This window comes from Oncorhynchus nerka, linkage group LG5 (genome assembly GCF_034236695.1).
Source record: "Oncorhynchus nerka isolate Pitt River linkage group LG5, Oner_Uvic_2.0, whole genome shotgun sequence".
In the NCBI taxonomy this organism is placed as follows: Eukaryota; Metazoa; Chordata; class Actinopteri; order Salmoniformes; family Salmonidae; genus Oncorhynchus; species Oncorhynchus nerka.
This window is the reverse complement of record NC_088400.1, coordinates 63,319,744-63,340,747: the sequence shown is the minus strand read 5'-3', so window position 1 is coordinate 63,340,747 and position 21,004 is coordinate 63,319,744. Positions and strand designations below refer to the sequence as shown.

The 21,004-nt window shown below is 41.4% G+C and overlaps 23 non-coding genes across 23 annotated transcripts; all 23 read right to left on the bottom strand.

Annotated features, from left to right (window-relative positions):
- Positions 1 to 1,212: 1,212 nt before the first annotated feature.
- On the bottom strand, positions 1,213 to 1,295 carry trnal-cag (transfer RNA leucine (anticodon CAG)). Its single transcript has one exon. It is a non-coding gene; the product is annotated as a tRNA-Leu (tRNA).
- A 1,405-nt stretch (positions 1,296 to 2,700) lies between these two features.
- trnal-cag (transfer RNA leucine (anticodon CAG)) lies at positions 2,701 to 2,783 on the bottom strand. Its single transcript has one exon. It is a non-coding gene; the product is annotated as a tRNA-Leu (tRNA).
- A 155-nt stretch (positions 2,784 to 2,938) lies between these two features.
- trnal-cag (transfer RNA leucine (anticodon CAG)) lies at positions 2,939 to 3,021 on the bottom strand. Its single transcript has one exon. It is a non-coding gene; the product is annotated as a tRNA-Leu (tRNA).
- A 143-nt stretch (positions 3,022 to 3,164) lies between these two features.
- Positions 3,165 to 3,247, bottom strand: trnal-cag (transfer RNA leucine (anticodon CAG)). Its single transcript has one exon. It is a non-coding gene; the product is annotated as a tRNA-Leu (tRNA).
- Positions 3,248 to 5,995: 2,748 nt separating this feature from the next.
- Positions 5,996 to 6,078, bottom strand: trnal-cag (transfer RNA leucine (anticodon CAG)). Its single transcript has one exon. It is a non-coding gene; the product is annotated as a tRNA-Leu (tRNA).
- A 2,916-nt stretch (positions 6,079 to 8,994) lies between these two features.
- On the bottom strand, positions 8,995 to 9,077 carry trnal-cag (transfer RNA leucine (anticodon CAG)). Its single transcript has one exon. It is a non-coding gene; the product is annotated as a tRNA-Leu (tRNA).
- Positions 9,078 to 12,524: 3,447 nt separating this feature from the next.
- On the bottom strand, positions 12,525 to 12,607 carry trnal-cag (transfer RNA leucine (anticodon CAG)). The gene has a single exon. It is a non-coding gene; the product is annotated as a tRNA-Leu (tRNA).
- A 535-nt stretch (positions 12,608 to 13,142) lies between these two features.
- On the bottom strand, positions 13,143 to 13,225 carry trnal-cag (transfer RNA leucine (anticodon CAG)). The gene has a single exon. It is a non-coding gene; the product is annotated as a tRNA-Leu (tRNA).
- Positions 13,226 to 13,368: 143 nt separating this feature from the next.
- Positions 13,369 to 13,451, bottom strand: trnal-cag (transfer RNA leucine (anticodon CAG)). The gene has a single exon. It is a non-coding gene; the product is annotated as a tRNA-Leu (tRNA).
- A 529-nt stretch (positions 13,452 to 13,980) lies between these two features.
- trnal-cag (transfer RNA leucine (anticodon CAG)) lies at positions 13,981 to 14,063 on the bottom strand. The gene has a single exon. It is a non-coding gene; the product is annotated as a tRNA-Leu (tRNA).
- A 764-nt stretch (positions 14,064 to 14,827) lies between these two features.
- On the bottom strand, positions 14,828 to 14,910 carry trnal-cag (transfer RNA leucine (anticodon CAG)). Its single transcript has one exon. It is a non-coding gene; the product is annotated as a tRNA-Leu (tRNA).
- A 557-nt stretch (positions 14,911 to 15,467) lies between these two features.
- On the bottom strand, positions 15,468 to 15,550 carry trnal-cag (transfer RNA leucine (anticodon CAG)). Its single transcript has one exon. It is a non-coding gene; the product is annotated as a tRNA-Leu (tRNA).
- Positions 15,551 to 15,693: 143 nt separating this feature from the next.
- trnal-cag (transfer RNA leucine (anticodon CAG)) lies at positions 15,694 to 15,776 on the bottom strand. The gene has a single exon. It is a non-coding gene; the product is annotated as a tRNA-Leu (tRNA).
- Positions 15,777 to 16,307: 531 nt separating this feature from the next.
- On the bottom strand, positions 16,308 to 16,390 carry trnal-cag (transfer RNA leucine (anticodon CAG)). The gene has a single exon. It is a non-coding gene; the product is annotated as a tRNA-Leu (tRNA).
- Positions 16,391 to 16,533: 143 nt separating this feature from the next.
- trnal-cag (transfer RNA leucine (anticodon CAG)) lies at positions 16,534 to 16,616 on the bottom strand. The gene has a single exon. It is a non-coding gene; the product is annotated as a tRNA-Leu (tRNA).
- Positions 16,617 to 17,146: 530 nt separating this feature from the next.
- On the bottom strand, positions 17,147 to 17,229 carry trnal-cag (transfer RNA leucine (anticodon CAG)). Its single transcript has one exon. It is a non-coding gene; the product is annotated as a tRNA-Leu (tRNA).
- A 987-nt stretch (positions 17,230 to 18,216) lies between these two features.
- trnal-cag (transfer RNA leucine (anticodon CAG)) lies at positions 18,217 to 18,299 on the bottom strand. Its single transcript has one exon. It is a non-coding gene; the product is annotated as a tRNA-Leu (tRNA).
- Positions 18,300 to 18,442: 143 nt separating this feature from the next.
- trnal-cag (transfer RNA leucine (anticodon CAG)) lies at positions 18,443 to 18,525 on the bottom strand. Its single transcript has one exon. It is a non-coding gene; the product is annotated as a tRNA-Leu (tRNA).
- A 527-nt stretch (positions 18,526 to 19,052) lies between these two features.
- On the bottom strand, positions 19,053 to 19,135 carry trnal-cag (transfer RNA leucine (anticodon CAG)). Its single transcript has one exon. It is a non-coding gene; the product is annotated as a tRNA-Leu (tRNA).
- Positions 19,136 to 19,278: 143 nt separating this feature from the next.
- Positions 19,279 to 19,361, bottom strand: trnal-cag (transfer RNA leucine (anticodon CAG)). The gene has a single exon. It is a non-coding gene; the product is annotated as a tRNA-Leu (tRNA).
- A 530-nt stretch (positions 19,362 to 19,891) lies between these two features.
- On the bottom strand, positions 19,892 to 19,974 carry trnal-cag (transfer RNA leucine (anticodon CAG)). Its single transcript has one exon. It is a non-coding gene; the product is annotated as a tRNA-Leu (tRNA).
- A 143-nt stretch (positions 19,975 to 20,117) lies between these two features.
- Positions 20,118 to 20,200, bottom strand: trnal-cag (transfer RNA leucine (anticodon CAG)). The gene has a single exon. It is a non-coding gene; the product is annotated as a tRNA-Leu (tRNA).
- A 534-nt stretch (positions 20,201 to 20,734) lies between these two features.
- trnal-cag (transfer RNA leucine (anticodon CAG)) lies at positions 20,735 to 20,817 on the bottom strand. Its single transcript has one exon. It is a non-coding gene; the product is annotated as a tRNA-Leu (tRNA).
- Between the last annotated feature and the right edge of the window lie 187 nt (positions 20,818 to 21,004).

Below are 21,004 nucleotides of genomic sequence, written 5' to 3'. Positions count from 1 at the left end.
GACCTGAACGCAGCGCCTTAGACCGCCGGCCATCCTGACTGTTAAAAGCTGGTTTGGTGTCAACGCACGGTGTAGAATGATAAAAAGCGTACTGGCTAAAAGTAGATAAAGGTTCGGCCTCCTGAGATCACCACAAGGACCATTAAATGCACAATACTGACTTGCACTTTCAACATCAAATAGTCATTGGTTTTTATCAATTAAAAACTCCTGTCATTGATTTATCTTCAATATGTCCATCAATGGGAAAAGCCTAGTAAATCGTCATTGATTGAGCGTTAAAGTGGCCTCAGAATATGGCCATTCTGAAATAAATGATAAAATACCTCAGATAAGACCGAAAAAGTGTCTGGAAGTATCAGCAACCATCAGGGTGAGAGTGACAACACGTCCACATGTCAAAATGGGGGAGTCTTAGCAAATGGCTTAATGGTTATTTTTAACGCAATCGTGTTTTATTTTTTTTTTTTATTTGGGGGTTTAACAAGGGTCTCACCCTTTGTTATTTGCCTGTTTGTGGCCCGCCTGTGAAATTTGTCAACTCTCTTTCAACCTCTAGTCAACATTCGAACCCACGCCTCCAGGGGAGACTGCGACCTGAACGCAGCGCCTTAGACCGCCGGCCATCCTGAGCTGTTAAAAATCAAATGTCAGAGACATGGAAACCCACGCCTCCAGGGGAGATAAACCTGAACGCAGCGCCTAAAAGTAGATAAAAGGTTAAAGCCTCCTGAGATAGACCGGCCTCCTGAGATCACCACAAGGACCATTAAATGCACAATACTGACTTGCACTTTCAACATCAAATAGTCATTGGTTTTTATCAATTAAAAACTCCTGTCATTGATTTATCTTCAATATGTCCATCAATGGGAAAAGCCTAGTAAATCGTCATTGATTGAGCGTTAAAGTCGCCTCAGAATATGGCCATTCTGAAATAAATGATAAAATACCTCAGATAAGACCGTTAAAAAGTGTCTGGAAGTATTAGCAACCATCAGGGTGAGAGTGACAACACGTCCACATGTCAAAATGGGGGAGTCTTAGCAAATGGCTTAATGGTTATTTTTAACGCAATCGTGTTTTTTTTTTTTTTTTTTATTTGGGGGTTTAACAAGGGGTCTCACCCTTTTGTTATTTGCCTGTTTGTGGCCCGCCTGTGAAATTCGTGCAATTCTCTTTCAACCTCTAGTCAACTAGCTGTTAAAAATATGTCAGAAGTGGGATTCGAACCCACGCCTCCAGGGGAGACTGCGACCTGAACGCAGCGCCTTAGACCGCTCGGCCATCCTGACTGTTAAAAACTGGATTTGGTGTCTGGGATATCTTAAGACGTCAACTGGTTATTGCAAAGCAGTATGAAAGTTTTAGATAGAAGGTTCGGCCTCCTGAGATCACCACAAGGACCAGTAAAAAATGCACAAGATACTGACTCCTGAGATCACCACACTTTCAACATCATCAAATAGTCATTGGTTTTTATCAATTAAAACTCCTGTCATTGATTTATCTTCAATATGTCCATCAATGGGAAAAGCCTAGTAAATCGTCATTGATTGAGCGTTAAAGTGGCCTCAGAATATGGCCATTCTGAAATAAATGATAAAATACCTCAGATAAGACCGAAAAAGTGTCTGGAAGTATCAGCAACCATCAGGGTGAGAGTGACAACACGTCCACATGTCAAAATGGGGGAGTCTTAGCAAATGGCTTAATGGTTATTTTTAACGTAATCGTGTTTTATTTTTTTTTTTTTATTTGGGGGGGGTTTAACAAGGGGTCTCACCCTTTGTTATTTGCCTGTTTGTGGCCCGCCTGTGAAATTCGTGCAATTCTCTTTCAACCTCTAGTCAACTAGCTGTTAAAAATATGTCAGAAGTGGATTCGAACCCACGCTCCAGGGGAGACTGCGACCTGAACGCAGCGCCTTAGACCGCCGGCCATCCTGACTGTTAAAAGCTGTTTTTGCAGAATGTTAAAAATACGATAGTTATTCACAGCTCATGTTAACTGGATGTGATTTCCTTTATCTTAAGACATTTATTTGTCAACTGGTTATTGCAAAGCAGTATGACATGCAGGTTTTAAAAGTATGTCAGAAGTGGATTCGAACCCACGCTCCAGGGGAGATGCGACCTGAACGCAGCGCCTTAGACCGCCGGCCATCCTGACTGTTAAAAACTGGATTTGGTGTCGGGATAAAGCGTACTGGCTAAAAGTAGATAAAGGTTCGGCCTCCTGAGATCACCACAAGGACCAGTAAATGCACAATACTGACTTGCACTTTCAACATCAAATAGTCATTGGTTTTTATCAATTAAAAACTCCTGTCATTGATTTATCTTCAATATGTCCATCAATGGGAAAAGCCTAGTAAATCGTCATTGATTGAGCATTAAAGTGTCCTCAGAATATGGCCATTCTGATATAAATGATAAAATACCTCAGATAAGACCGAAAAAGTGTCTGGAAGTATCAGCAACCATCAGGGTGAGAGTGACAACACGTCCACATGTCAAAATGGGGGGAGTCTTAGCAAATGGCTTAATGGTTATTTTTAACGCAATCGTGTTTTATTTTTTTTTTTTTATTTGGGGGTTTAACAAGGGGTCTCACCCTTTTTGTTATTTGCCTGTTTGTGGCCCGCCTGTGAAATTTGCAATTCTCTTTCAACCTCTAGTCAACTAGCTGTTAAAAATATGTCAGAAGTGGGATTCGAACCCACGCCTCCAGGGGAGACTGCGACCTGAACGCAGCGCCTTAGACCGCTCGGCCATCCTGACTGTAAAAAAGCTGGTTTTGCAGAATGTTAAAAATACGATAGTTATTCACTGCTCATGTTAACTGGATCTAATTTTATTTTTTTATTTTTTATCTTAAGACATTTATTTGTCAACTGGTTATTGCAAAGCAGTATGTCATGCAGGTATTAAAAGTATGTCAGAAGTGGGATTCGAACCCACGCCTCCAGGGGAGACTGCGACCTGAACGCAGCGCCTTAGACCGCTCGGCCATCCTGACTGTTAAAAGCTGTTTTTGCAGAATGTTAAAAATACGATAGTTATTCACAGCTCATGTTAACTGGACGTAATTTCCTTTATCTTAAGACATTTATTTGTCAACTGGTTATTGCAAAGCAGTATGACATGCAGGTTTTAAAAGTATGTCAGAAGTGGGATTCGAACCCACGCCTCCAGGGGAGACTGCGACCTGAACGCAGCGCCTTAGACCGCTCGGCCATCCTGACTGTTAAAAGCTGGATTTGGTGTCGGGATAAAGCGTACTGGCTAAAAGTAGATAAAGGTTCGGCCTCCTGAGATCACCACAAGGACCAGTAAATGCACAATACTGACTTGCACTTTCAACATCAAATAGTCATTGGTTTTTATCAATTAAAAACTCCTGTCATTGATTTATCTTCAATATGTCCATCAATGGGAAAAGCCTAGTAAATCGTCATTGATTGAGCGTTAAAGTGGCCTCAGAATATGGCCATTCTGAAATAAATGATAAAATACCTCAGATAAGACCGAAAAAGTGTCTGGAAGTATCAGCAACCATCAGGGTGAGAGTGACAACACGTCCACATGTCAAAATGGGGGGAGTCTTAGCAAATGGCTTAATGGTTATTTTTAACGTAATCGTGTTTTATTTTTTTTTATTTTTATTTGGGGGGTTTAACAAGGGGTCTCACCCTTTGTTATTTGCCTGTTTGTGGCCCGCCTGTGAAATTCGTGCAATTCTCTTTCAACCTCTAGTCAACTAGCTGTTAAAAATATGTCAGAAGTGGGATTCGAACCCACGCTCCAGGGGAGACTGCGACCTGAACGCAGCGCCTTAGACCGCTCGGCCATCCTGACTGTTAAAAGCTGTTTTTGCAGAATGTTAAAAATACGATAGTTATTCACAGCTCATGTTAACTGGATGTAATTTCCTTTATCTTAAGACATTTATTTGTCAACTGGTTATTGCAAAGCAGTATGACATGCAGGTTTTAAAAGTATGTCAGAAGTGGATTCGAACCCACGCTCCAGGGAGACTGCGACCTGAACGCAGCGCCTTAGACCGCCGGCCATCCTGACTGTTAAAAACTGGATTTGGTGTCGGGATAAAGCGTACTGGCTAAAAGTAGATAAAGGTTCGGCCTCCTGAGATCACCACAAGGACCAGTAAATGCACAATACTGACTTGCACTTTCAACATCAAATAGTCATTGGTTTTTATCAATTAAAAACTCCTGTCATTGATTTATCTTCAATATGTCCATCAATGGGAAAAGCCTAGTAAATCGTCATTGATTGAGCGTTAAAGTCGCCTCAGAATATGGCCATTCTGAAATAAATGATAAAATACCTCAGATAAGACCGAAAAAGTGTCTGGAAGTATCAGCAACCATCAGGGTGAGAGTGACAACACGTCCACATGTCAAAATGGGGGGAGTCTTAGCAAATGGCTTAATGGTTATTTTTAACGCAATCGTGTTTTATTTTTTTTATTTTTTTATTTGGGGGTTTAACAAGGGGTCTCACCCTTTGTTATTTGCCTGTTTGTGGCCCGCCTGTGAAATTCGGCAATTCTCTTCAACCTCTAGTCAACTAGCTGTTAAAAATATGTCAGAAGTGGATTCGAACCCACACCTCCAGGGGAGACTGCCTTAGACCCTGAACTGCTGTTAAAAGCGCCAGAATGTTAAAAATACGATAGATTCACAGCCGTTAACTCGGCCATCCTGACTGTTAAAAGCTGATTTAAAAAAGGTGTCGGGATAACCCACGCCTCCAGGGGAGACTGAACGCTAAACCGTAGATGTTAAAAATTTGGTGTCGGCCTCCTGAGATAAATCACCTCCAAGGATCACCATTAAACCAGTAAATGCACAATACTGACTTGCACTTTCAACATCAAATAGTCATTGGTTTTTATCAATTAAAACTCCTGTCATTGATTTATCTTCAATATGTCCATCAATGGGAAAAGCCTAGTAAATCGTCATTGATTGAGCGTTAAAGTCGCCTCAGAATATGGCCATTCTGAAATAAATGATAAAATACCTCAGATAAGACCGTTAAAAAGTGTCTGGAAGTATCAGCAACCATCAGGGTGAGAGTGACAACACGTCCACGTGTCAAAATGGGGGGAGTCTTAGCAAATGGCTTAATGGTTATTTTTAACGCAATCGTGTTTTATTTTTATTTTTTTTATTTGGGGGGGGGGGGGTTTAACAAGGGGTCTCACCCTTTGTTATTTGCCTGTTTGTGGCCCGCCTGTGAAATTCGTGCAATTCTTTCAACCTCTAGTCAACTAGCTGTTAAAAATATGTCAGAAGTGGATTCGAACCCACGCTCCAGGGAGACCGCGCCATCCTGACTGTTAAAACGCAGCGCCTTAGACCGCATGTTAACTGGACGCCATCCTGACTGTTAAAAGCTGGATTCGAACCCACGGTGTCGGGACCGCTCGGCTATCCTGACTGTTAAAAACTGGATTTGGTGTCGTACTGGCTAAAGCTAAAAGTAGATAAAGGTTCGGCCTCCTGAGATCACCACAAGGACCATTAAATGCACAATACTGACTTGCACTTTCAACATCAAATAGTCATTGGTTTTTATCAATTAAAAACTCCTGTCATTGATTTATCTTCAATATGTCCATCAATGGGAAAAGCCTAGTAAATCGTCATTGATTGAGCGTTAAAGTCGCCTCAGAATATGGCCATTCTGAAATAAATGATAAAATACCTCAGATAAGACCGAAAAAGTGTCTGGAAGTATTAGCAACCATCAGGGTGAGAGTGACAACACGTCCACATGTCAAAATGGGGGGAGTCTTAGCAAATGGCTTAATGGTTATTTTTAACGCAATCGTGTTTTATTTTTATTTTTTTTATTTGGGGGTTTAACAAGGGGTCTCACCTTTGTTATTTGCCTGTTTGTGGCCCGCCTGTGAAATTCGTGCAATTCTCTTTCAACCTCTAGTCAACTAGCTGTTAAAAATATGTCAGAAGTGGGATTCGAACCCACGCCTCCAGGGGAGACTGCGACCTGAACGCAGCGCCTTAGACCGCTCGGCCATCCTGACTGTTAAAAACTGGATTTGGTGTCGGGATAAAGCGTACTGGCTAAAAGTAGATAAAGGTTCGGCCTCCTGAGATCACCACAAGGACCAGTAAATGCACAATACTGACTTGCACTTTCAACATCAAATAGTCATTGGTTTTTATCAATTAAAAACTCCTGTCATTGATTTATCTTCAATATGTCCATCAATGGGAAAAGCCTAGTAAATCGTCATTGATTGAGCGTTAAAGTGGCCTCAGAATATGGCCATTCTGAAATAAATGATAAAATACCTCAGATAAGACCGAAAAAGTGTCTGGAAGTATCAGCAACCATCAGGGTGAGAGTGACAACACGTCCACATGTCAAAATGGGGGGAGTCTTAGCAAATGGCTTAATGGTTATTTTTAACGTAATCGTGTTTTTATTTTTTTATTTTTATTTGGGGGTTTAACAAGGGGTCTCACCCTTTGTTATTTGCCTGTTTGTGGCCCGCCTGTGAAATTCGTGCAATTCTCTTTCAACCTCTAGTCAACTAGCTGTTAAAAATATGTCAGAAGTGGGATTCGAACCCACGCTCCAGGGGAGACTGCGACCTGAACGCAGCGCCTTAGACCGCTCGGCCATCCTGACTGTTAAAAGCTGTTTTTGCAGAATGTTAAAAATACGATAGTTATTCACAGCTCATGTTAACTGGATGTAATTTCCTTTATCTTAAGACATTTATTTGTCAACTGGTTATTGCAAAGCAGTATGACATGCAGGTTTTAAAAGTATGTCAGAAGTGGGATTCGAACCCACGCTCCAGGGGAGACTGCGACCTGAACGCAGCGCCTTAGACCGCTCGGCCATCCTGACTGTTAAAAACTGGATTTGGTGTCGGGATAAAGCGTACTGGCTAAAAGTAGATAAAGGTTCGGCCTCCTGAGATCACCACAAGGACCAGTAAATGCACAATACTGACTTGCACTTTCAACATCAAATAGTCATTGGTTTTTATCAATTAAAAACTCCTGTCATTGATTTATCTTCAATATGTCCATCAATGGGAAAAGCCTAGTAAATCGTCATTGATTGAGCGTTAAAGTGGCCTCAGAATATGGCCATTCTGAAATAAATGATAAAATACCTCAGATAAGACCGAAAAAGTGTCTGGAAGTATCAGCAACCATCAGGGTGAGAGTGACAACACGTCCACATGTCAAAATGGGGGGAGTCTTAGCAAATGGCTTAATGGTTATTTTTAACGCAATCGTGTTTTATTTTTTTATTTTTTATTTGGGGGTTTAACAAGGGGTCTCACCCTTTGTTATTTGCCTGTTTGTGGCCCGCCTGTGAAATTCGTGCAATTCTCTTTCAACCTCTAGTCAACTAGCTGTTAAAAATATGTCAGAAGTGGATTCGAACCCACGCTCCAGGGGAGACTGCGACCTGAACGCAGCGCCTTAGACCGCTCGGCCATCCTGACTGTTAAAAGCTGTTTTTGCAGAATGTTAAAAATACGATAGTTATTCACTGCTCATGTTAACTGGATGTAATTTCCTTTATCTTAAGACATTTATTTGTCAACTGGTTATTGCAAAGCAGTATGACATGCAGGTTTTAAAAGTATGTCAGAAGTGGGATTCGAACCCACGCTCCAGGGGAGACTGCGACCTGAACGCAGCGCCTTAGACCGCCGGCCATCCTGACTGTTAAAAACTGGATTTGGTGTCGGGATAAAGCGTACTGGCTAAAAGTAGATAAAGGTTCGGCCTCCTGAGATCACCACAAGGACCAGTAAATGCACAATACTGACTTGCACTTTCAACATCAAATAGTCATTGGTTTTTATCAATTAAAAACTCCTGTCATTGATTTATCTTCAATATGTCCATCAATGGGAAAAGCCTAGTAAATCGTCATTGATTGAGCGTTAAAGTGGCCTCAGAATATGGCCATTCTGAAATAAATGATAAAATACCTCAGATAAGACCGAAAAAGTGTCTGGAAGTATCAGCAACCATCAGGGTGAGAGTGACAACACGTCCACATGTCAAAATGGGGGGAGTCTTAGCAAATGGCTTAATGGTTATTTTTAACGCAATCGTGTTTTATTTTTATTTTTTTATTTGGGGGTTTAACAAGGGGTCTCACCCTTTGTTATTTGCCTGTTTGTGGCCCGCCTGTGAAATTCGTGCAATTCTCTTTCAACCTCTAGTCAACTAGCTGTTAAAAATAAAATATCCTGACTGTTCTGTTTTTGCAGAATGAAGTCATGTTAACTGGATGTAATTTCTTTATCTTAACCATTTATTTGTCAACTGGTTATTGCAAAGCAGTATGACATGCAGGTTTTAAAAGTATGTCAGAAGGGGAGACCACGACCTCCAGGGGAGAACCAGCGCCTTAGACCGCTCGGCCATCCTGACTGTTAAAAACTGGATTTGGTGTCGGGATAAAGCGTACTGGCTAAAAGTAGATAAAGGTTCGGCCTCCTGAGATCACCACAAGGACCAGTAAATGCACAATACTGACTTGCACTTTCAACATCAAATAGTCATTGGTTTTTATCAATTAAAAACTCCTGTCATTGATTTATCTTCAATATGTCCATCAATGGGAAAAGCCTAGTAAATCGTCATTGATTGAGCGTTAAAGTCGCCTCAGAATATGGCCATTCTGAAATAAATGATAAAATACCTCAGATAAGACCGAAAAAGTGTCTGGAAGTATCAGCAACCATCAGGGTGAGAGTGACAACACGTCCCACATGTCAAAATGGGGGAGTCTTAGCAAATGGCTTAATGGTTATTTTTAACGCAATCGTGTTTTTTTTTTTTTTTTATTTGGGGGTTTAACAAGGGGTCTCACCCTTTTGTTATTTGCCTGTTTGTGGCCCGCCTGTGAAATTCGTGCAATTCTCTTTCAACCTCTAGTCAACTAGCTGTTAAAAATATGTCAGAAGTGGGATTCGAACCCACGCCTCCAGGGGAGACTGCGACCTGAACGCAGCGCCTTAGACCGCTCGGCCATCCTGACTGTTAAAAGCTGTTTTTGCAGAATGTTAAAAATACGATAGTTATTCACTGCTCATGTTAACTGGATGTAATTTCCTTTATCTTAAGACATTTATTTGTCAACTGGTTATTGCAAAGCAGTATGACATGCAGGTTTTAAAAGTATGTCAGAAGTGGGATTCGAACCCACGCTCCAGGGGAGACTGCGACCTGAACGCAGCGCCTTAGACCGCTCGGCCATCCTGACTGTTAAAAACTGGATTTGGTGTCGGGATAAAGCGTACTGGCTAAAAGTAGATAAAGGTTCGGCCTCCTGAGATCACCACAAGGACCAGTAAATGCACAATACTGACTTGCACTTTCAACATCAAATAGTCATTGGTTTTTATCAATTAAAAACTCCTGTCATTGATTTATCTTCAATATGTCCATCAATGGGAAAAGCCTAGTAAATCGTCATTGATTGAGCGTTAAAGTGGCCTCAGAATATGGCCATTCTGAAATAAATGATAAAATACCTCAGATAAGACCGAAAAAGTGTCTGGAAGTATCAGCAACCATCAGGGTGAGAGTGACAACACGTCCACATGTCAAAATGGGGGGAGTCTTAGCAAATGGCTTAATGGTTATTTTTAACGCAATCGTGTTTTATTTTTTTTTTTTATTTGGGGGTTTAACAAGGGGTCTCACCCTTTGTTATTTGCCTGTTTGTGGCCCGCCTGTGAAATTCGTGCAATTCTCTTTCAACCTCTAGTCAACTAGCTGTTAAAAATATGTCAGAAGTGGATTCTGAACCCACGCCTCCAGGTTTTAAAAGTATGTCAGAAGTGGATTCGAACCCACGCTCCAGGGAGACTGCGACCTGAACGCAGCGCCTTAGACCGCCATCCTGACTGTTAAAAGCTCCAGAATGTTAAAAATACTGTTAACTGGTAATTTCCTTTATCTTAAGACATTTATTTGTCAACTGGTTATTGCAAAGCAGTATGACATGCAGGTTTTAAAAGTATGTCAGAAGTGGGATTCGAACCCACGCCTCCAGGGGAGACTACCTGAACGCAGCGCCTTATCCTGACTGTTAAAAACTGGATTTGGTGTCGGGATAAAGCGTACTGGCTAAAAGTAGATAAAGGTTCGGCCTCCTGAGATCACCACAAGGACCAGTAAATGCACAATACTGACTTGCACTTTCAACATCAAATAGTCATTGGTTTTTATCAATTAAAAACTCCTGTCATTGATTTATCTTCAATATGTCCATCAATGGGAAAAGCCTAGTAAATCGTCATTGATTGAGCGTTAAAGTGGCCTCAGAATATGGCCATTCTGAAATAAATGATAAAATACCTCAGATAAGACCGAAAAAGTGTCTGGAAGTATCAGCAACCATCAGGGTGAGAGTGACAACACGTCCACATGTCAAAATGGGGAGTCTTAGCAAATGGCTTAATGGTTATTTTTAACGCAATCGTGTTTTATTTTTTTATTTTTTTTATTTGGGGGTTTAACAAGGGGTCTCACCCTTTTGTTATTTGCCTGCAATTCTCTTTCAACCTCTAGTCAACTAGCTGTTAAAAATATGTCAGAAGTGGATTCGAACCCACGCCTCCAGGGGAGACTGCGACCTGAACGCAGCGCCTTAGACCGCTCGGCCATCCTGACTGTTAAAAGCTGTTTTTGCAGAATGTTAAAATCGATAGTTTTCAAGCCATGTTAACTAGTAATTTCCTTTATCTTAAGACATTTATTTGTCAACTGGTTATTGCAAAGCAGTATGACATGCAGGTTTTAAAAATGTCAGAAGTGGGATTCAACCCACGCTCCAGGGGAGACTGCGACCTGAACGCAGCGCCTTAGACCGCTCGGCCATCCTGACTGTTAAAAACTGGATTTGGTGTCGGGATAAAGCGTACTGGCTAAAAGTAGATAAAGGTTCGGCCTCCTGAGATCACCACAAGGACCAGTAAATGCACAATACTGACTTGCACTTTCAACATCAAATAGTCATTGGTTTTTATCAATTAAAAACTCCTGTCATTGATTTATCTTCAATATGTCCATCAATGGGAAAAGCCTAGTAAATCGTCATTGATTGAGCGTTAAAGTCGCCTCAGAATATGGCCATTCTGAAATAAATGATAAAATACCTCAGATAAGACCGAAAAAGTGTCTGGAAGTATCAGCAACCATCAGGGTGAGAGTGACAACACGTCCACATGTCAAAATGGGGGGAGTCTTAGCAAATGGCTTAATGGTTATTTTTAACGCAATCGTGTTTTATTTTTTTTTTTTTATTTGGGGGTTTAACAAGGGGTCTCACCCTTTTGTTATTTGCCTGTTTGTGGCCCGCCTGTGAAATTCGTGCAATTCTCTTTCAACCTCTAGTCAACTAGCTGTTAAAAATATGTCAGAAGTGGGATTCGAACCCACGCTCCAGGGGAGACTGCGACCTGAACGCAGCGCCTTAGACCGCTCGGCCATCCTGACTGTTAAAAGCTGTTTTTGCAGAATGTTAAAAATACGATAGTTATTCACAGCTCATGTTAACTGGAGGTAATTTCCTTTATCTTAAGACATTTATTTGTCAACTGGTTATTGCAAAGCAGTATGACATGCAGGTTTTAAAAGTATGTCAGAAGTGGGATTCGAACCCACGCTCCAGGGGAGACTGCGACCTGAACGCAGCGCCTTAGACCGCTCGGCCATCCTGACTGTTAAAAACTGGATTTGGTGTCGGGATAAAGCGTACTGGCTAAAAGTAGATAAAGGTTCGGCCTCCTGAGATCACCACAAGGACCAGTAAATGCACAATACTGACTTGCACTTTCAACATCAAATAGTCATTGGTTTTTATCAATTAAAAACTCCTGTCATTGATTTATCTTCAATATGTCCATCAATGGGAAAAGCCTAGTAAATCGTCATTGATTGAGCGTTAAAGTCGCCTCAGAATATGGCCATTCTGAAATAAATGATAAAATACCTCAGATAAGACCGAAAAAGTGTCTGGAAGTATCAGCAACCATCAGGGTGAGAGTGACAACACGTCCACATGTCAAAATGGGGGGAGTCTTAGCAAATGGCTTAATGGTTATTTTTAACGCAATCGTGTTTTATTTTTTTTTTTTTTTTTATTTGGGGGTTTAACAAGGGGTCTCACCCTTTGTTATTTGCCTGTTTGTGGCCCGCCTGTGAAATTCGTGCAATTCTCTTTCAACCTCTAGTCAACTAGCTGTTAAAAATATGTCAGAAGTGGGATTCGAACCCACGCTCCAGGGGAGACTGCGACCTGAACGCAGCGCCTTAGACCGCTCGGCCATCCTGACTGTTAAAAGCTGTTTTTGCAGAATGTTAAAAATACGATAGTTATTCACAGCTCATGTTAACTGGATGTAATTTCCTTTATCTTAAGACATTTATTTGTCAACTGGTTATTGCAAAGCAGTATGACATGCAGGTTTTAAAAGTATGTCAGAAGTGGGATTCGAACCCACGCCTCCAGGGGAGACTGCGACCTGAACGCAGCGCCTTAGACCGCTCGGCCATCCTGACTGTTAAAAACTGGATTTGGTGTCGGGATAAAGCGTACTGGCTAAAAGTAGATAAAGGTTCGGCCTCCTGAGATCACCACAAGGACCAGTAAATGCACAATACTGACTTGCACTTTCAACATCAAATAGTCATTGGTTTTTATCAATTAAAAACTCCTGTCATTGATTTATCTTCAATATGTCCATCAATGGGAAAAGCCTAGTAAATCGTCATTGATTGAGCGTTAAAGTCGCCTCAGAATATGGCCATTCTGAAATAAATGATAAAATACCTCAGATAAGACCGAAAAAGTGTCTGGAAGTATCAGCAACCATCAGGGTGAGAGTGACAACACGTCCACATGTCAAAATGGGGGGAGTCTTAGCAAATGGCTTAATGGTTATTTTTAACGCAATCGTGTTTTATTTTTTTATTTTTTATTTGGGGGGGGGGTTTAACAAGGGGTCTCACCCTTTTGTTATTTGCCTGTTTGTGGCCCGCCTGTGAAATTCGTGCAATTCTCTTTCAACCTCTAGTCAACTAGCTGTTAAAAATATGTCAGAAGTGGGATTCGAACCCACGCCTCCAGGGGAGACTGCGACCTGAACGCAGCGCCTTAGACCGCTCGGCCATCCTGACTGTTAAAAGCTGTTTTTGCAGAATGTTAAAAATACGATAGTTATTCACAGCTCATGTTAACTGGACGTAATTTCCTTTATCTTAAGACATTTATTTGTCAACTGGTTATTGCAAAGCAGTATGACATGCAGGTTTTAAAAGTATGTCAGAAGTGGGATTCGAACCCACGCCTCCAGGGGAGACTGCGACCTGAACGCAGCGCCTTAGACCGCTCGGCCATCCTGACTGTTAAAAACTGGATTTGGTGTCGGGATAAAGCGTACTGGCTAAAAGTAGATAAAGGTTCGGCCTCCTGAGATCACCACAAGGACCAGTAAATGCACAATACTGACTTGCACTTTCAACATCAAATAGTCATTGGTTTTTATCAATTAAAAACTCCTGTCATTGATTTATCTTCAATATGTCCATCAATGGGAAAAGCCTAGTAAATCGTCATTGATTGAGCGTTAAAGTCGCCTCAGAATATGGCCATTCTGAAATAAATGATAAAATACCTCAGATAAGACCGAAAAAGTGTCTGGAAGTATCAGCAACCATCAGGGTGAGAGTGACAACACGTCCACATGTCAAAATGGGGGGAGTCTTAGCAAATGGCTTAATGGTTATTTTTAACGCAATCGTGTTTTATTTTTTTTTTTTGTTTGGGGGGTTTAACAAGGGGTCTCACCCTTTTGTTATTTGCCTGTTTGTGGCCCGCCTGTGAAATTCGTGCAATTCTCTTTCAACCTCTAGTCAACTAGCTGTTAAAAATATGTCAGAAGTGGGATTCGAACCCACGCCTCCAGGGGAGACTGCGACCTGAACGCAGCGCCTTAGACCGCTCGGCCATCCTGACTGTTAAAAGCTGTTTTTGCAGAATGTTAAAAATACGATAGTTATTCACAGCTCATGTTAACTGGAAGTAATTTCCTTTATCTTAAGACATTTATTTGTCAACTGGTTATTGCAAAGCAGTATGACATGCAGGTTTTAAAAGTATGTCAGAAGTGGGATTCGAACCCACGCCTCCAGGGGAGACTGCAACCTGAACGCAGCGCCTTAGACCGCTCGGCTATCCTGACTGTTAAAAACTGGATTTGGTGTCGGGATAAAGCGTACTGGCTAAAAGTAGATAAAGGTTCGGCCTCCTGAGATCACCACAAGGACCAGTAAATGCACAATACTGACTTGCACTTTCAACATCAAATAGTCATTGGTTTTTATCAATTAAAAACTCCTGTCATTGATTTATCTTCAATATGTCCATCAATGGGAAAAGCCTAGTAAATCGTCATTGATTGAGCGTTAAAGTGGCCTCAGAATATGGCCATTCTGAAATAAATGATAAAATACCTCAGATAAGACCGAAAAAGTGTCTGGAAGTATCAGCAACCATCAGGGTGAGAGTGACAACACGTCCACATGTCAAAATGGGGGGAGTCTTAGCAAATGGCTTAATGGTTATTTTTAACGCAATCGTGTTTTATTTTTATTTTTTTTATTTGGGGGGGGGGGGGTTTAACAAGGGGTCTCACCCTTTTGTTATTTGCCTGTTTGTGGCCCGCCTGTGAAATTCGTGCAATTCTCTTTCAACCTCTAGTCAACTAGCTGTTAAAAATATGTCAGAAGTGGGATTCGAACCCACGCCTCCAGGGGAGACTGCGACCTGAACGCAGCGCCTTAGACCGCTCGGCCATCCTGACTGTTAAAAACTGGAGTTTTGGTGTCTGGGATAAAGACATTTATTTGTCAACTGGCTAAAAGTAGATAAAGGTTCACGCCTCCTGAGATCACCACAACCGGACCAGTAAATGCACAATACTAAAAGTAGACTTGCACTTTCAACATCAAATAGTCATTGGTTTTTATCAATTAAAAACTCCTGTCATTGATTTATCTTCAATATGTCCATCAATGGGAAAAGCCTAGTAAATCGTCATTGATTGAGCGTTAAAGTGGCCTCAGAATATGGCCATTCTGAAATAAATGATAAAATACCTCAGATAAGACCGAAAAAGTGTCTGGAAGTATCAGCAACCATCAGGGTGAGAGTGACAACACGTCCACATGTCAAAATGGGGGGAGTCTTAGCAAATGGCTTAATGGTTATTTTTAACGCAATCGTGTTTTTTTATTTTTTTATTTTTATTTGGGGGGTTTAACAAGGGGTCTCACCCTTTTGTTATTTGCCTGTTTGTGGCCCGCCTGTGAAATTCGTGCAATTCTCTTTCAACCTCTAGTCAACTAGCTGTTAAAAATATGTCAGAAGTGGGATTCGAACCCACGCCTCCAGGGGAGACTGCGACCTGAACGCAGCGCCTTAGACCGCTCGGCCATCCTGACTGTTAAAAGCTGTTTTTGCAGAATGTTAAAAATACGATAGTTATTCACTGCTCATGTTAACTGGATGTAATTTCCTTTATCTTAAGACATTTATTTGTCAACTGGTTATTGCAAAGCAGTATGACATGCAGGTTTTAAAAGTATGTCAGAAGTGGGATTCGAACCCACGCCTCCAGGGGAGACTGCGACCTGAACGCAGCGCCTTAGACCGCTCGGCCATCCTGACTGTTAAAAACTGGATTTGGTGTCGGGATAAAGCGTACTGGCTAAAAGTAGATAAAGGTTCGGCCTCCTGAGATCACCACAAGGACCAGTAAATGCACAATACTGACTTGCACTTTCAACATCAAATAGTCATTGGTTTTTATCAATTAAAAACTCCTGTCATTGATTTATCTTCAATATGTCCATCAATGGGAAAAGCCTAGTAAATCGTCATTGATTGAGCGTTAAAGTGGCCTCAGAATATGGCCATTCTGAAATAAATGATAAAATACCTCAGATAAGACCGAAAAAGTGTCTGGAAGTATCAGCAACCATCAGGGTGAGAGTGACAACACGTCCACATGTCAAAATGGGGGGAGTCTTAGCAAATGGCTTAATGGTTATTTTTAACGCAATCGTGTTTTATTTTTTTTTTTTATTTGGGGGGTTTAACAAGGGGTCTCACCCTTTTTTGTTATTTGCCTGTTTGTGGCCCGCCTGTGAAATTCGTGCAATTCTCTTTCAACCTCTAGTCAACTAGCTGTTAAAAATATGTCAGAAGTGGGATTCGAACCCACGCCTCCAGGGGAGACTGCGACCTGAACGCAGCGCCTTAGACCGCTCGGCCATCCTGACTGTTAAAAGCTGTTTTTGCAGAATGTTAAAAATACGATAGTTATTCACTGCTCATGTTAACTGGATGTAATTTCCTTTATCTTAAGACATTTATTTGTCAACTGGTTATTGCAAAGCAGTATGACATGCAGGTTTTAAAAGTATGTCAGAAGTGGGATTCGAACCCACGCCTCCAGGGGAGACTGCGACCTGAACGCAGCGCCTTAGACCGCTCGGCCATCCTGACTGTTAAAAACTGGATTTGGTGTCGGGATAAAGCGTACTGGCTAAAAGTAGATAAAGGTTCGGCCTCCTGAGATCACCACAAGGACCAGTAAATGCACAATACTGACTTGCACTTTCAACATCAAATAGTCATTGGTTTTTATCAATTAAAAACTCCTGTCATTGATTTATCTTCAATATGTCCATCAATGGGAAAAGCCTAGTAAATCGTCATTGATTGAGCGTTAAAGTGGCCTCAGAATATGGCCATTCTGAAATAAATGATAAAATACCTCAGATAAGACCGAAAAAGTGTCTGGAAGTATCAGCAACCATCAGGGTGAGAGTGACAACACGTCCACATGTCAAAATGGGGGGAGTCTTAGCAAATGGCTTAATGGTTATTTTTAACGCAATCGTGTTTTATTTTTTTTTTTTTTATTTGGGGGTTTAACAAGGGGTCTCACCCTTTTGTTATTTGCCTGTTTGTGGCCCGCCTGTGAAATTCGTGCAATTCTCTTTCAACCTCTAGTCAACTAGCTGTTAAAAATATGTCAGAAGTGGGATTCGAACCCACGCCTCCAGGGGAGACTGCGACCTGAACGCAGCGCCTTAGACCGCTCGGCCATCCTGACTGTTAAAAGCTGTTTTTGCAGAATGTTAAAAATACGATAGTTATTCACTGCTCATGTTAACTGGATGTAATTTCCTTTATCTTAAGACATTTATTTGTCAACTGGTTATTGCAAAGCAGTATGACATGCAGGTTTTAAAAGTATGTCAGAAGTGGGTCAGAAGTGGGATTCAAACCCACGCCTCCAGGGGAGACTGCACCTGAACGCAGCGCCTTGACCGCTCGGCCATCCTGACTGTTAAAAGCTGTTTTTGCAGAATGTTAAAAATACGATAGTTATTCACAGCTCATGTTAACTGGACGTAATTTCCTTTATCTTAAGACATTTATTTGTCAACTGGTTATTGCAAAGCAGTATGACATGCAGGTTTTAAAAGTATGTCAGAAGTGGATTCGAACCCACGCTCCAGGGGAGACTGGACCTGAACGCAGCGCCTTAGACCGCCGGCCATCCTGACTGTTAAAAACTGGATTTGGTGTCGGGATAAAGCGTACTGGCTAAAAGTAGATAAAGGTTCGGCCTCCTGAGATCACCACAAGGACCAGTAAATGCACAATACTGACTTGCACTTTCAACATCAAATAGTCATTGGTTTTTATCAATTAAAAACTCCTGTCATTGATTTATCTTCAATATGTCCATCAATGGGAAAAGCCTAGTAAATCGTCATTGATTGAGCGTTAAAGTGGCCTCAGAATATGGCCATTCTGAAATAAATGATAAAATACCTCAGATAAGACCGAAAAAGTGTCTGGAAGTATCAGCAACCATCAGGGTGAGAGTGACAACACGTCCACATGTCAAAATGGGGGGAGTCTTAGCAAATGGCTTAATGGTTATTTTTAACGCAATCGTGTTTTATTTTTTTATTTTTTATTTGGGGGTTTAACAAGGGGTCTCACCCTTTTGTTATTTGCCTGTTTGTGGCCCGCCTGTGAAATTCGTGCAATTCTCTTTCAACCTCTAGTCAACTAGCTGTTAAAAATATGTCAGAAGTGGGATTCGAACCCACGCCTCCAGGGGAGACTGCGACCTGAACGCAGCGCCTTAGACCGCTCGGCCATCCTGACTGTTAAAAGCTGTTTTTGCAGAATGTTAAAAATACGATAGTTATTCACAGCTCATGTTAACTGGATGTAATTTCCTTTATCTTAAGACATTTATTTGTCAACTGGTTATTGCAAAGCAGTATGACATGCAGGTTTTAAAAGTATGTCAGAAGTGGGATTCGAACCCACGCCTCCAGGGGAGACTGCGACCTGAACGCAGCGCCTTAGACCGCTCGGCCATCCTGACTGTTAAAAACTGGATTTGGTGTCGGGATAAAGCGTACTGGCTAAAAGTAGATAAAGGTTCGGCCTCCTGAGATCACCACAAGGACCAGTAAATGCACAATACTGACTTGCACTTTCAACATCAAATAGTCATTGGTTTTTATCAATTAAAAACTCCTGTCATTGATTTATCTTCAATATGTCCATCAATGGGAAAAGCCTAGTAAATCGTCATTGATTGAGCGTTAAAGTGGCCTCAGAATATGGCCATTCTGAAATAAATGATAAAATACCTCAGATAAGACCGAAAAAGTGTCTGGAAGTATCAGCAACCATCAGGGTGAGAGTGACAACACGTCCACATGTCAAAATGGGGGGAGTCTTAGCAAATGGCTTAATGGTTATTTTTAACGCAATCGTGTTTTATTTTTTTATTTGGGGGGGGGTTTAACAAGGGGTCTCACCCTTTTGTTATTTGCCTGTTTGTGGCCCGCCTGTGAAATTCGTGCAATTCTCTTTCAACCTCTAGTCAACTAGCTGTTAAAAATATGTCAGAAGTGGGATTCGAACCCACGCCTCCAGGGGAGACTGCGACCTGAACGCAGCGCCTTAGACCGCTCGGCCATCCTGACTGTTAAAAGCTGTTTTTGCAGAATGTTAAAAATACGATAGTTATTCACAGCTCATGTTAACTGGATGTAATTTCCTTTATCTTAAGACATTTATTTGTCAACTGGTTATTGCAAAGCAGTATGACATGCAGGTTTTAAAAGTATGTCAGAAGTGGGATTCGAACCCACGCCTCCAGGGGAGACTGCGACCTGAACGCAGCGCCTTAGACCGCTCGGCCATCCTGACTGTTAAAAACTGGATTTGGTGTCGGGATAAAGCGTACTGGCTAAAAGTAGATAAAGGTTCGGCCTCCTGAGATCACCACAAGGACCAGTAAATGCACAATACTGACTTGCACTTTCAACATCAAATAGTCATTGGTTTTTATCAATTAAAAACTCCTGTCATTGATTTATCTTCAATATGTCCATCAATGGGAAAAGCCTAGTAAATCGTCATTGATTGAGCGTTAAAGTGGCCTCAGAATATGGCCATTCTGAAATAAATGATAAAATACCTCAGATAAGACCGAAAAAGTGTCTGGAAGTATCAGCAACCATCAGGGTGAGAGTGACAACACGTCCACATGTCAAAATGGGGGGAGTCTTAGCAAATGGCTTAATGGTTATTTTTAACGCAATCGTGTTTTATTTTTTTATTTTTTATTTGGGGGGTTTAACAAGGGGTCTCACCCTTTTGTTATTTGCCTGTTTGTGGCCCGCCTGTGAAATCGTGCAATTCTCTTTCAACCTCTAGTCAACTAGCTGTTAAAAATATGTCAGAAGTGGGATTCGAACCCACGCCTCCAGGGGAGACTGCGACCTGAACGCAGCGCCTTAGACCGCTCGGCCATCCTGACTGTTAAAAGCTGTTTTTGCAGAATGTTAAAAATACGATAGTTATTCACAGCTCATGTTAACTGGAGGTAATTTCCTTTATCTTAAGACATTTATTTGTCAACTGGTTATTGCAAAGCAGTATGACATGCAGGTTTTAAAAGTATGTCAGAAGTGGGATTCGAACCCACGCCTCCAGGGGAGACTGCGACCTGAACGCAGCGCCTTAGACCGCTCGGCCATCCTGACTGTTAAAAACTGGATTTGGTGTCGGGATAAAGCGTACTGGCTAAAAGTAGATAAAGGTTCGGCCTCCTGAGATCACCACAAGGACCAGTAAATGCACAATACTGACTTGCACTTTCAACATCAAATAGTCATTGGTTTTTATCAATTAAAAACTCCTGTCATTGATTTATCTTCAATATGTCCATCAATGGGAAAAGCCTAGTAAATCGTCATTGATTGAGCGTTAAAGTGGCCTCAGAATATGGCCATTCTGAAATAAATGATAAAATACCTCAGATAAGACCGAAAAAGTGTCTGGAAGTATCAGCAACCATCAGGGTGAGAGTGACAACACGTCCACATGTCAAAATGGGGGGAGTCTTAGCAAATGGCTTAATGGTTATTTTTAACGCAATCGTGTTTTATTTTTTTTTTTTATTTGGGGGGGGGGTTTAACAAGGGGTCTCACCCTTTTGTTATTTGCCTGTTTGTGGCCCGCCTGTGAAATTCAGTGCAATTCTCTTTCAACCTCTAGTCAACTAGCTGTTAAAAATATGTCAGAAGTGGGATTCGAACCCACGCCTCCAGGGGAGACTGCGACCTGAACGCAGCGCCTTAGACCGCTCGGCCATCCTGACTGTTAAAAGCTGAGGTTTTTTTTGCAGAGATCACCACAAGGTAAATGCAAAACTGACTTGCACTTTCAACATCAAATAGTCATTGGTTTTTATCAATTATTCATTGATTTATCTTCAATATGTCCATCAATGGGAAAAGCCTAGTAATCGTCATTGATTGAGCGTTAAAGTGGCCTCAGAATATGGC